Below are 14,092 nucleotides of genomic sequence, written 5' to 3' on the forward strand. Positions count from 1 at the left end.
TATGTAGAAAGCTGAAACTGAATTCCTTCCTTACACCTTAAACAAAAATTAATTCAAGATGAATTAAAGACTTAAATGTTAGACCTAAAACAAAACAAAACAAAACAAAACAAACAAACAAAAAAACCTAGATGAAAACCCAGGCAGTATCATTCAAGACACAGGCATGGACAAGGACTGCAGTGGTATCAAAAGCCAAAATAGACAAATGGGATCTAATTAAACTAAAGAGCTTCTGCACAGCAAAAGAAACTACTATCAGAGTGGACAGGCAACCTACATAATGGAAGAAAATTTTTGCAATCTACCCATGTGACAAAGGGCTAATATCCAGAACCTACAAAGAATTTAAACAAACTTACAAGAACAAAATCAAACAACCCCATCAAAAAATGGGAAAAGGATATGAACAGACACTTCTCAAAAGAAGAAATTTATGCAGCCAACAGACACATGAAAAGATGCTCATCATCATTGGTCATCAGAGAAATGTAAATCAAAACCACAATGAGATACCATCCATACCAGTTAGAATGGCGATCGCTAAAAAGTCAGGAAGCAACAGGTGCTGGAGAGGATGTGGAGAAATAGGAACACTTTTACATTGTTGGTGGGACTGTAAACTAGTACAACCATTGTGGAAAACAGTGTGGCGATTCCTCAAGGATCTAGAAGTAAAAATGCCATTTGACCCAGCCATCCCATTACTGGGTATATACCCAAACATTACAAATCATGCTGCTCTAAAGACACATGTACACTTATGTTTACTGTGGCATTATTCACAATAGCAAAGACTTGGAACCAACCCAAATGTCCATCAATGATAGACTGGATTAAGAAAATGTGGCACATATACACCATGGAATACTATGCAGCCATAAAAAAAGGATGAGTTCATGTCCTTTGTGGGGACATGGATGCAGTTGGAAACCATCATTCTCAGTAAACTATGGCAAGGACAGAAAACCAAACACTACTTGTTCTCACTCATAGGTGGGAATTGAACACTGAGAACACTTGGACACAGGGTGGGGAACATCACACACTGGGGTCTGTCATGGGGTTGAGGGAGGGGGGAGGGATACCATTAGGAGAAATATCTCATGTAAATGATGAGTTAATGGGTGCAGCACAACAACACGGCACATGTATACATATGTGACAAACCTGCACGTTGTGCACTTGTACCCTAGAACTTAAAGTATATGTGTGTGTGTGTATGTTTGTGTGTGTGTGTATATATATACACACACACATATACATATATATATACACACACACATATATATGCGTGTATATATATATACACACATATATATATACTCACACATATATATACACACACACATATATACACACACACACACACACACATATATATATGCGCCAGTCATCTAGCTCCCTCAATGGCAGCTATTCCACTTGGCTGTGTCTAGTCAGTCATCTTGTCAAGCACTGATTGATAAAGTTCGATGTCTCTTCACATGAAAAACCCTCGACAAACTAGGCACTGAAGGAACATACCTCAAAATAATAAGAACTATCAATGACAAACTCACAGCCAACATCATACTCAATGGGAAAAAGCTGAAAGCATTCCTTATGAAAATCAGAACAAGATGAGAATACCCCCTCTCACCACTCCAATCTAACATAGTACCGGAAGCCCTTGTCAAAGCAATCAGGCAAGAGAAAGACATAAAATACATCCACATAGTAAAAGAAGAAGTCAAACTTTCACTGCTTGCAGACGATATGATTCTATACCAAGAAAACCCCATAGACCCAGCCCAAGAGCTCTTTGATCTAATAAAGAACTTCAACAAAGTTTCAGGATACGAAATCAATGTACAAAAGTCAGTAGCATTTCCATACACCAACAACATCCAAGCTGAGAAGGAAATCATCAATACACTCCCATTCACAATAGTCACCAAAAAAATAAAGTGCCAAGAAATACACCTAAGGAGGGAGATTAGAGTTCTCTACAATGAAAATTACAAAACACTGCTGAAAGAAATCAGAGATAATACAAAAAATAGAAAAATATTTCATGCTCATGGATAGGAGGAATCGATATTGTTAAAATGGCCATACTGCCCAAAGTAATTATAGATTCAATGCTATGACTAACAAACTGCCAATGACATTCTTCACAGAATTAGAAAAAAAATATTTTAAAATTTATATGGAACCATATAAGATCCCAAATAACCAAACAATCCTAGGCAAAAAGGACAAAGCTGGAGGCATCACGTTACTGGACTTCAAACTACCACAAGGCTACACAGTAACAACAGGATGATGCTGCTACAGAAACCGTCACATAGGCCAGTGAAACAGAGTAGAGAGCACAGAAATAAAGCCACACACATGAAACCATCTGTTCATTGATAAAAATCAAACAAGCAATGAGGAAAAGACTCTGTATTCAGCATATGGTGCCAGGATAACTGATGAGGCCATGTGTGGAAGATTGAGACTGCACCTCTTCCTGACACAAAATAGAAACTCCGCCCCTTTCTTACATGATACAGAAAAATCAACTCAAGATGGATAAATACTTAAATATAAAACCTAAAACTGTAAATACCCTTAAAGATAACCTAGGAAATACCATTCTCAATGCAGGACATGACAAAGGTCTCCTGATGAAGACACCAAAAGCAATTGTAACAAAAACAAAAATTGACAAATGGTACATAATTAAATGTAAAAACTTCTTCACAGTGAAAGAAACTTTTAACAGAGTAAACAGACAACCTACAGAATGGAAGAGAGTATTTTCAAACTATTTCTCTAACAAAGATCAAATATCCAAAATCATAAAAAAACTTAAATAAATTAACAAGGAAAAGCAAACAACCCCATTAAAAACTGGGCAAAAGACATAGAAACTTTTCTTTTTTTCATTATACTTTAAGTTCTAGGATACATGTGCACAACCTGCAGGTTTGTTACATATGTATACATGTGCCATGTTGGTGTGCTGCACCCATCAACTCGTCATTTACATTAGGTATATCTCCTAATGCTATCCCTCTCCCCTCCCCCCACCCCACAACAGGCCCCGGTGTGTGGTGTTTCCCTTCCTGTGTCCAAGTGTTCTCATTGTTAATTCCCACCTATGAGTGAGAACACTCAGTGTTTGGTTTTCTGTTCTTGCAATAGTTTGCTGAGAATGATGGTTTCCAGCTGCATCCATGTCCCTACAAAGGACATGAACTCATCTTTTTTTATGGCTACATAGTATTCCAGCCATCCCCTTACTGGGTATATATCCAAAGGATTATAAATCATGCTGCTATAAAGACACTTTTCAAAAAGAGACATAGAGTGGTTGTTACAGGTAGTTAGACAGGAATGGGCAGGGTAGGAGAGAGCTCTCTCCCCACCCATCAGGAATGACAGGGAATCTGGTGATGGTTTCACTAGTTATCACATTGCCTCTTTAAAAATGATAATTTGGCAGCAGGCACCAGGGAGAAGCAAAAGAGGTTTCCAATAAAATCTCATGTATTGGGCGAATAAGCCTGGGCATGCTCATTAAGAGACAAAATGGTGATGTATAACCTTCTGGGAGCAGTCCACTGAAAAAGGGAAGAAAGCCTCAGACGGGCATGAATACAACTTCCTAAGCACACTGCGTGTGCTCACTTGCCATGTGTAAAGAGGGCACTGCACATGCGGGCAACCCACCCTAAGGAAAGAATCATGGGAAAAGGGTACAAGTCGCCGGAGGTGGGCCAGCCACCAAAGCCCTAGGATCATGGTTAAACACTGCACTTGACCTTCACGGTGCCCACTTGGGTCTCTTCCAAGTGTACTTTCCTTTCTTTCATGCTCTAAAGCTTTTTAATCAACTTACACTCCTGCTCTGAAATCTGCCTAGGTCTTTTCTGCCTTATTCACTTCAGTCAAATTCTTTCTGCTCAGAAGGCAATAATTGAGGCTGCTGCAGACCCATATGGATTTGTGTCCAGTAACTCAGATACCTTCCACTGGTAACATGGCCAGTAAGCATATGAAAAAATGCTCAACATGAGTAATCACTGGAGACATGCAAATCAAGACCACAATGAGATACAACTCATACCTTTAAATTGATATTGTTAAAAAATCAAAAACTAACAGATGTTGGCAAGGTTTTGGAGAAAAGGAAATGCTTATACATTGCTGGTGGGAATGTAAATTAATGCAGCCTTAATGAAAAGCATTTTGGGAATTTCTTAAGAAATTTAAAACAGAACTGTCGTTTAACTCAGCAATCCCATTATTGGGTATACCCAAAGGAATATAAATTGACCTACTATGAAGACACATGCATGCATATGTTCATTGTAGCACTATTCATAATAGCAAAGACATGAGATCAACCTAAATGCCCATCAATGGTAGGCTGGATAAAGAAAATGTGGTACTTATACATCAGGGAATACTATGCAGCCATAAAAGTGAATGAGATGTTGTCATTTGCAGCAACATGGATGGAGCCGGAGGCCATTAAACACAGGAACAGAGAACCAAATATTGCATGTTCTCACTTATAAGTGGGAGTAAAACATGGATTACATAAGGAAAAATAGGAACAACAGACACCAGGTCCTACTTGAGAGTGGAGGGTGGGAGGAGAATGAGGACTGAAAAACTACCTGTGGGGTACTGTATTTATTACCTGGGTGAAAAAATAATCTGTACGCCAAACCCCCATGATATGTAATTAACCTATGTAGCAAACCTGCCCTTGTACCACTGAACCTAAAATAAAAGTTTTTAAAAAGCTCATATTCTTTTGTTGTTGTTGTTGTTGTTTTCTAATTGACAGAAACAGTTCAAATTCTTTTCATCAGTTCGTGTTTTGGACCATCTATTCTCCCTTTCAGCAAAACAGGTTGTAAGAAAAAGGTAATGAAAAAAAAATTGTGAATATCCCTGAAAAGCTCTGAGATTTCTGTAAATGTAAACTGTGCCTAGACCACCCCCTCCACAGTGGGGAGGGAATTAGCCCTTTGGCCTGACCTGAGCACTGGTCTACTCTAGCTACACCCCATTCAATCCACTCCCTTTTGTCTACATACTGAGCCTTGAAGAAGGAAGGAAGATTACTGGACTCATCTTTTGTTGCAAAGCAAACCTAAACATGTCTTAGTTATACTCATCTCCTCAGCACTTTCAATCCTCTAAAGAAGAAGCAATTAGCTTTTAATTTGAATACTTACTTGGCCTGCAAACTTTTAGCCTGAACAGGGAATAACGGAATCCTAGCTTTTAAGTAATGACTGTTTCCCTCAGGAGCAATTGCCTTTACACTTCTGTTTGTGCACTCTGGAATGGCTCAGTGTTGCTAGATAAATTTAATATGATCTGGCCAGGTTTTACAGCAGGACCCTTTTTAAGATAAATTACTGTGTTTTAAAATGTAATATAAAAATACCTAGGCCTCAACCACAATCATCCTTGTGTGATGAAATTTGTGGCAAGGGCTGTCATCCCTGCCTTCCTCTTCTTCTGAAATGTTGGTTGTTTAAACATTCAATTAATAACATGCTGCTTCCCAGAGACTTAAGTAATAACATATTTTAAACTGTAGTCTGAAAGCTTAGTATTGTTAATGATCTCATTCATCACTCAGCATTGTGATGTGTTAGGCAATGAGTTTAGTATAATTCAAAAGGCAGTTATTTGTGGTTTGTCACCATTGTATTTGAATGAGAAAGAAATATAAAAGTGAGATTCTTTATTTCTCCATCTGCTCAGTAAGCCTCCTCAACATTTTGCCTTTAATATTTATCTCCTTTGAAAGTCCCAAGGCCTATTAATTAAACTACTTCTGCTTGTAGGTTTAGATGTTGGTCTTTTTAACACCAATTTCTCTGTAAATCAGTAGCCAGTTTCAGCTAAGCAAAAAAGGTTAATTGAACACTTAGAGGATTCACTGAGCAATCCAATTCAAACTAAAATCTGTAGCCCTTATTGGTAGGAGCAAAGTTTGCTTCTTAATTATAGCCTTGCTTCTTATTTCTCAAAATTGACAATAATTGTTATATACCTATTTTGTCAGGAATATTTTGAGGATGTTAGCACATTTTTTATAAAGTGCGCTGAAACTCTACATTGTTAAGAATGTTCTATGTGTGAAGTATTTTTAAATGGGCTAATAGAAGGAACCCAAGCCACAGATACATTGTATTTGAAACCCAAACATTTTATCTTGAACAACCTTATAACTTACGTGTGGCTGAAGCTTTGGTTGCAGTAATGTGTCATGAGACTAAGATCATGAGGCCCCCAATTCTCCTAGCTTCATGCTGTTCTGAAGTTCTTAGAGGCAAATTTTTTAAAAGTCTGGGAATCCTGGTGAGGCTTCTTAGCTTTTTACTGAAACAAATATGATACTAATCTTTAGAAATAAAACAAACAAACAAAAAACTTCTCTAAGTTAGTCACCTAAATCGACCTAAGTCTAACACACTGGTAAAAATACACATGAATTTGCAACTTAAATGCAAATATAAATATTGATAAATGTCTACAGAAGGATGAACTATGAGTAAACATTATGGGGATGAAAGCCTAAATGGATTATTCCCAGCTGGCAGTTCTAGGAGCAGGAGATCACCTACAACAGGGTTTCTCAACTGCAGGACTACAAACATCTTGGGCTGCATAATTCATTATTGTAGGGGGGCTGTCCTCTGTAGTGTCTTTAGTAGTATCTGCCTAGCCTCTTCCCACTAGAGGCTTGTAGCACTTTATTTGTAACAACCAAAAATGTTTCCAGACCTGCCAAATGTTCCCTCAGAGGACAAAATTACTACAGATTTAGAACTACTAATCTATATAGTGTGAATAAGACGTTCTAGCTTCTCTAATTTACTGTCTCACATTCAGAATTTCAACTGCCAAAGATTTGTTTTTTTATTTCCGAATAAAATAAGGGAGTTCTCTTTGAAAATATAGACTCATTTAAGAGGATCAGCAAATCAAGCTCAACGTGGTCATTAGCATTTAGTAAAGATCCATATATAATGATTGCATTAACTGACGTCTTCCCATATATATTATATATGACTAAGAGATTGAGTTCTAGGATCAGACAAACTGAATTCTTGTATGGGAACTATCTCTTTCTTAACTGACTTGGGACAGATTCCACTAAATCTCTTTATACCTTAGTTTGTTCATGTGTAAAATGGGACACTAATGATATCAATTGTATTGATTTTTCTCAAAGGAATAAAAAAAAGTTATGAACCCAAGGTATTTTGCACAGTATATGGCTCAATAAATATTAGTTCTGATGTTGTTATTTTATTTTTTGCTTAATAAGATCCTTGTAAGGAAGATAGTAGTATTATTTTCATTTGACAGATGACATATATAATATATCTGAAAACACTTTGCAAATAGTAGTTTATTATTTAGAGATAAAGTGTCCTATTCAAGGTTAAAACTAACTACTTATCTGGATTCAAATGCTGTTCTAACTTAAATCCTTTTTGCCTACTTAACAGAATGAAGAACCATAGGGAATGTAAAATTTGACTTGTAGAGGTGAAGGAAGGTGGGAGCATAACTTGAAGATCCAGAAAATGCCTATATACATCAGCCCTGGAAGAAAGCCCTGGGCACTGGGCAGCCAAGGGTGAGCACAGAGAACCCAGGTAAGGTACCCTGAGAAGATGGCAAGGTTAAAAATGTTTTGCGGTTAAACCAGTTTCATTTTCTGTCCTGTGATTGGCTAGCTGAGCTACACTGGTTCATGTAGGTGTACCTTTAACATTTTCCAGGCTGTGTTAGTCCATTTTGCATTGCTATAAAAGAATACCTGAGGCTGGTAATTTATAAATAAATAAGGTTTATTTGGGCTCATACATCTGCAGACTGTACAAGAAGCGTGGTGCTGGCATTTGCTTCTGGTGAGAACTCAGGAAACTTACAGTCACGATGAAAGGCAAAGGGGAAGCAGGCCTGTCACATGGTGAGAGAGGGAGCAAGTGCGATGTCAGACTCTTTTAAACAAGCAGCTGTCATATGTATTAATAGAGCAAGAACTCATTACCATGGGGAGGGCATTTCATGAGGCATCTACCCCCATGACTCAAACACCTCCCACCAGGCCCTACTTCCAAATTTTGGGGATCACATTTTAACATGAGATTTTTTTTTTTTGACTGTTTCCACTCTTTTTTTTTTTAATTTATTTATTATTATTATACTTTAAGTTGTAGGGTACATGTGCATAACGTGCAGGTTTGTTACATATGTATACTTGTGCCATGTTGGTGTGCTGCACCCATCAACTCGTCATTTACATCAGGTATAACTCCCAATGCAATCCCTCCCCCCTCCCCCCTCCCCATGATAGGCCCCGGTGTGTGATGTTCCCCTTCCTGAGTCCAAGTGATCTCATTGTTCAGTTCCCACCTATGAGTGAGAACATGCGGTGTTTGGTTTTCTGTTCTTGTGATAGTTTGCTAAGAATGATGGTTTCCAGCTGCATCCATGTCCCTACAAAGGACACAAACTCATCCTTTTTGATGGCTGCATAGTATTCCATGGTGTATATGTGCCACATTTTCTTAATCCAATCTGTCACTATAAACAGTATGGCGATTCCTCAAGGATCTAGAACTAGATGTACCATATGACCCAGCCATCCCATTACTGGGTATATACCCAAAGGATTATAAATTATGCTGCTATAAAGACACATGCACACGTATGTTTATTGCAGCACTATTCACAATAGCAAAGACTTGGAATTAACATGAGATTTTGAGGAAACAAATATCCAAACAAGATCACAGGTACAGAGAAAGTATAAATGGAGGTAACTTCAAGCACACGGTTCATCATCCTTCACTTTCCATCCTCCTCCTCTGTCCTGCACCAAAAAGGCCTCTTGGAGATCTGTGTGTACACCCTCTTCATATAGTCAAGCTTCACCCCACCACAACTTACAAAATTTCGCATCTTGGCCACTCCTCAAGACCAAGGATAAACATATCTGTGGGTTAGTTCATCTTTGGGAGGATGCATTCAAAAAAAGGGGTCTTGGAAAGCAGGTTCATAATCACTTTTGTGGGAAATTACGCAATTTATACAATTTTGTGTACCTTGAGCATTGTTTAGAAAAGGGAGTTACGTTTTCAGGTGATGTACATGGTTTTGGAGACAGACCTCCAGCAAGATGTTGAAGAATGGACAACCCACGTAACAAGAAAAGTCTTGGGAAAATTACAAAAATTGTAAAATAAGAAGGTGGGATAGTATAATAACTAATCCCTCAGGAACTCTTGAGTCAGATTAAACATAAATTAACATCCTGGTTTTGGCGGTGACTAGCTACGTAATCCGTGGATACTTACTTAACTTGTTTACACTTTATTTTTCTCATAATTAAAATTAGCATAACAATTGCTGGTTTATAAGTTCATTATATAAATGAATTTGATCATGCCATTGAAACACCCAATATGGCGTTGGGCAGCTGGTAATTTCTAAATAAATAAGGAAATAAACAGACAAAAGCAACAAGATAAAATAAACAAAATCAAAATTCCAACTAGTTCATTACTAAACATCAGGTATATTTACAGAATAATATGTATTTTAATTTGCTTGCAGAATAGGCTTAAAGGGATAGAGAAGATAATACTATATATATAAATTCTTATAAGGTCTTATAAGTTATTTATAATTTGTCATCTACCCTAACATTAATTGCATTCTTAGTACACACTGAACTTCAGAGTCTAGGCTAAGGGATAAACTGTTTTCTCCAGGATAGTTAGTAATAAGGTGTCAGACACAAAGAAAGAGTTCTTAAGTCTACCTTAAGCATTGGAGAGCAACAAATAATTGCTTATTATTTTGTAATCAAAGGATCTTGTGTGTTAGAAACTGCTACAGAATCTTTATTTCAAATTTCAGGCAAGAACGTTGACGTGAGATTTTGACTTTCAATACCTTCCATCTGGCATGCAAATATTTCACCAGTTCTTCCAAAATGTCATAGAGAAAAGCTGTGCATCATAAATAGCATGAGGGTTATGAGCAAAATTCTGTATTTTTATTAAACTAACTAGGACTTAACCAGCCTATCCTTATGGACATGGGCCAGCACTCATGGACAACTAGCTTCAGATCTTGGCAGCAGTGGGTTATAGGCAAAATTCATCTCTTTAATCCTCTTACATCTTGTTTCAAGACATCTCTCCCTTTCCTGGAGGACATCATAATTTTTTTTTGTTTTGTTTTTAATTCTGTTTATGTGGTAAATCACAATTATTGATTTGCATATGTTGAGCAAACCTTGCATGCCAGGGATAATGTCTACTTGATCATTGTGTAGATGCCTTTTGATGTGCTGCTGGATTAGGTTTGCTAGTTTGGTTGTGGAATTTTGCATCTACTTCTACTATGCATATTGGCTAGTAGTTTTCTTTTCGGTGCTGTTTCTGCCAGGTTTTGATATCAGGGTGATACTGGCTTTGTACAATGAGTTAGAATCCCCCCTCCTTGATTTTTTGGAATAGTTTCAACAGAATTGTTATCAGCTTTTTTCTGTACATCTGGTAAAATTTGACTGTAATTCTTCTATTCCAGGGCTTTTTTTGGTTGGTAGATTTTTTCTTTTATGAAATCTTTTATGAAATGGACATACTGCCCAAATCAATCTACAGATTGAACCCTCTTGCTGTCAAACTACCAATGTCATTTTCACAGGATTAAAAAAATATATTCTGAATTTTATATAAGACCAAAAAAAAAAAAAAAAAAAAGCCCAAATAGCCGAAGCAATCCTAAACGAAGAAAATAAAGATACAGGCATCACATTATCTGACTTCAAACTATACTATAATGCTGCAATAACTAAAGCAGCATGGTATTGGTACAAAAACAGACCAGAAGCCAATGGAACAGAATAGAGAACCTGGAGATAAAGCCACACATCTACAATCATCTGACCATCGACAAAGTGAAAAAAATAAGCAGTGGGGAAAGGACTCCATATTTAATAAATGGTTTTGGGATAACTGGTTAACTATATGCAGATGAATGAAATTGGATCCCTACTTTTACCATATACAAAAATTAATCCAAGGTAGGTTAAAACCTTAAATGTAAGACTTCACACTATTAAAATTCTGGAAGAAACCTAGAAAACAGCATTCTGGACATAGGCTGTGGAAAAGAATTTATGTCTAGGTTCTCAAAACAATTGTAACAAAAACAAAAATTGACAAGTGTGAACTAATTAAACTAAAGAGCTTCTGCATAGAAAAGGAAACTATCAACATAGTAAACAGAAAACCTACAGAACTGAAGAAAGTATTTGCAAACTGCATCTGACAAAGGTATAATATGCAGAATCTATAAGGAACTTAAACAAATTAACAAACAGTAAACAAGCAACTCCATTACGTAGTGGGCAATGTACATGAACAGACAATTCTCAAAAGAAAACATATAAGAGGCCCACAAACATCTGAGCAAATATTCAACATCACTAATAATCCGAGAAATGAAAAATCAAAATCACAATGAGATACCATCTCATGCCTATCAAAATGACCATTGTTAGAAGGAAAAAATAATAAGAGATGCCGATGAGACTTTAGAGAAAAGAGAATGATTATACACTGTTGGTGGGAAAATAAATAGTTCTGCTTACCTGGAAAGCAACTTGGAGATTTCTCAAAGAACTAAGAGCAGAACTACCATTTGACCCAATGGTTCCATCACTGGTATATGCTCAAAGAAAAATAAATCATTGTTCAAAAAATACACATGCATGTGTTTGTTCATTGCTGCACTATTCACAATAGCAAAGACAGGGCATCAACCTAGATGCCCGTCCATGGTTGATTGGATAAAGAAAATGTGGTGCTTGTACATCATGGAATACTACACAGTAAAAAAAAAGAAGCTGTAGGCCATCATCCTAAGCAAATTAACACAGGAACAACAACAACAAAAAAAACAAGTAGTGTATGTTCTCACATATAAGTGGGAGCTAAACACTGAGTATACATGGTTGTACAGATGGGAACAGCAGACACTAGGGACTACTAGTGGGGACAAGGGCTGAAAAACTACCTCTTGGGTACTATGCTTACCACCTGGGTGATGAGATCATTTGTACCCCAAACCTCAGTGTCACACAATATACCCATGTAACAAACCTGCACGTGTACTCACTGAATCTATAATAAAAGTTGAAATTATTAATCCCATTGTCTCAGCCCAAAATGTCCTTGAGCTGATAAGCAGCTTCAGCAAAGTCTCAGGATACAAAATTAATGTGCAAAAATCACAAGCATTCTTATACACCAGTAACAGACAAACAGAGAGCCAAATCAGGAATGAACTTCCATTCACAATTGCTTCAAAGAGAATAAAATACCTAGGAATGCAACTTACAAGGGATGTAAAGGACCTCTTCAAGGAGAACTACAAACCACTGCTCAGTGAAATCAAAGAGGACACACAAAAATGGAAGAACATACCATGCTCATGGATAGGAAGAATCAATATTGTGAAAATGGCCATACTGCCCAAGGTAATTTATAGATTCAATGCCATCCCCATCAAGCTACCAATGAGTTTCTTCACAGAACTGGAAAAAACTGCTTTAAAGTTCATATGGAACCAACAAAGAGCCCACATCTCCAAGACAATCCTAAGTCAAAAGAACAAAGCTGGAGGCATCACGCTACCTGACTTCAAACTATACTACAAGGCTACAGTAACCAAAACAGCATAGTACTGGTACCAAAACAGAGATATAGACCAACGGAACAGAACAGAGTCCTCAGAAATAATACCACACATCTACAGCCATCTGATCTTTGACAAACCTGAGAGAAACAAGAAATGGGGAAAGGATTCCCTGTTTAATAAATGGTGCTGCGAAAATTGGCTAGCCATAAGTAGAAAGCTGAAACTGGATCCTTTCCTTACTCCTTATACGAAAATTAATTCAAGATGGATTAGAGACTTATATGTTAGACCTAATACCATAAAAACCCTAGAGGAAAACCTAGGTAGTACCATTCAGGACATAGGCATGGGCAAAGACTTCATGTCTAAAACACCAAAAGCAACGGCAGCAAAAGCCAAAATTGACAAATGGGATCTCATTAAACTAAAGAGCTTCTGCACAGCAAAAGAAACTACCATCAGAGTGAACAGGCAACCTACAGTATGGGAGAAAATGTTTGCAATCTACTCATCTGACAAAGGGCTAATATCCAGAACCTACAAAGAACTCAAACAAATTTACAGGAAAAAAACAAACAGTCCCATCAAAAAGTGGGCAAAGGATATGAACAGACATGTCTCAAAAGAAGACATTCATACAGCCAACAGACACATGAAAAAATGCTCATCATCACTGGCCATCAGAGAAATGCAAATCAAAACTACAATGAGATACCATCTCACACCAGTTAGAATGGCAATCATTAAAAAGTCAGGAAACAACAGGTGCTGGAGAGGATGTGGAGAAATAGGAACACTTTTACACTGTTGGTGGGATTGTAAACTAGTTCAACCATTATGGAAAACAGTATGGCGATTCCTCAAGGATCTAGAACTAGATGTACCATATGACCCAGCCATCCCATTACTGGGTATATACCCAAAGGATTATAAATCATGCTGCTATAAAGACACATGCACACGTATGTTTATTGTGGCACTATTCACAATAGCAAAGACTTGGAATCAACCCAAATGTCCATCAGTGACCGACTGTATTATGAAAATGTGGCACATATACACCATGGAATACTATGCAGCCATAAAAAGGATGAGTTTGTGTCCTTTGTAGGGACATGGATGCAGCTGGAAGCCATCATTCTTAGCAAACTATCACAAGAACAGAAAAACAAACACCACATGTTCTCACTCATAGGTGGGAACTGAACAATGAGATCACTTGGACTCGGGAAGGGGAACATCACACACCGGGGCCTATCATGGGGAGGGGGGAGGGGGGAGGGGGGAGAGATTGCATTGGGAGTTATACCTGATGTAAATGACGAGTTGATGGATGCTGACGAGTTGATGGGTGCAGCAC

This window comes from Macaca nemestrina, chromosome X, assembly GCF_043159975.1.
Source record: "Macaca nemestrina isolate mMacNem1 chromosome X, mMacNem.hap1, whole genome shotgun sequence".
Classification (NCBI taxonomy): domain Eukaryota; kingdom Metazoa; phylum Chordata; class Mammalia; order Primates; family Cercopithecidae; genus Macaca; species Macaca nemestrina.